The sequence below is a fragment of the Dermacentor albipictus genome, chromosome 3, assembly GCF_038994185.2.
Source record: "Dermacentor albipictus isolate Rhodes 1998 colony chromosome 3, USDA_Dalb.pri_finalv2, whole genome shotgun sequence".
Taxonomy (NCBI): domain Eukaryota; kingdom Metazoa; phylum Arthropoda; class Arachnida; order Ixodida; family Ixodidae; genus Dermacentor; species Dermacentor albipictus.
This window is the reverse complement of record NC_091823.1, coordinates 152702160-152703398: the sequence shown is the minus strand read 5'-3', so window position 1 is coordinate 152703398 and position 1239 is coordinate 152702160.

Below are 1239 nucleotides of genomic sequence, written 5' to 3'. Positions count from 1 at the left end.
GTGGACCTATCTTCGTCAAAGGCGGCCTCGTCATCCTCGGCGTGTTAGTTTTAAAGGGTTAGTGCAGTGACGTCACGTGCGGGTGTTGTCACTGGCGGCTGGTTTTAAAGAGAGAGATTACAAGAGGGAACAGGCGTTGTCGTCCGACGTCTGTGAGCCTCATTCTCAAGACGAAGGGACAAGAGCGTGAGAGTGGGCACGCGGGGAGGAAAGAAAAGAAATAGAAGCAGAAGAAAGGGGGAAAAAAAGGAAAAAAAAAGCAGGGGGGAGCCAGGGCCGTACCAAGACACAACAAAAGGGGGGGGGTGAAAGAAAAAGAAAGAGAAAAATGAAATCTTTAAGAAATACGGGGGCTTGGGAGCGTGTTGGGGATGCGAAAGGTTAGGAGGTATTCAGGGGAGTCGTTGGCGGCATGTTTTTGAGGCATTAGAACGGCCGGTCAAGCAATAGGTCGAGTAATTTTGAAATAGTTAAGGTGGCGACGAGGAGTCTGCGGTGCAATGTGTGGGGTGACTGAAAGGCAGCGGCATGGTCTTTCAAGGGGCACTGCCCCACGCGCTTAACGTAGGTGTCGTTACGGCGGCATCCAGAAGGCGATACTCCGGGTTGAGGTGCCGAAAAAGGCATATTGACTTCGGAATGTGTTGTCGAGGGGGTTTCAAAAAAAAAAGACTAAAAAAGGGGGCAGGGGGAAGGGGGGGCGAACTCGGTATAGCAAACAGGAGGGTGACGCGTGCAGAAGCGGGCGCGGGCAAGTGTACATGGAAGAAGGGGATCGTACACTTGGTGTAGACGTAAAATCCTGAAAGAGTACATTAAATTGAGTAGTAGGCAGGAAATTTTTTTTTCCTTTTTCCTCTTCTCCCCCTCTCCCCTTTTTTCCTCCGAAATGAAAGAGTAGGTGAGGTTAAGAATTAAAGTTGGCTGGTGGCCTAATGTGTTTTGTGTATTGGTTGATGATATGAGAGTTTCAGATTTAAGTTAAGTCACTCGAACACATTACCTGGTGTGGGAATCGAAAACACGACCTTTGTTGTTAATGAAGGCGGTATTAATTGAGCTAATGTTAATTAAGATATAGTCCATTAAGACACTCGAACCCACGATCTTCGATGTTAATGAAGGCGATGTTAATTAAGGCAAAGTTATGATACAGTATTTGACGCACTCGAATCCACGACTTTTGTTAATGAAGATGGTACTAATTAATGAGCGGTTAATTAAGATCTAGCACTTAAG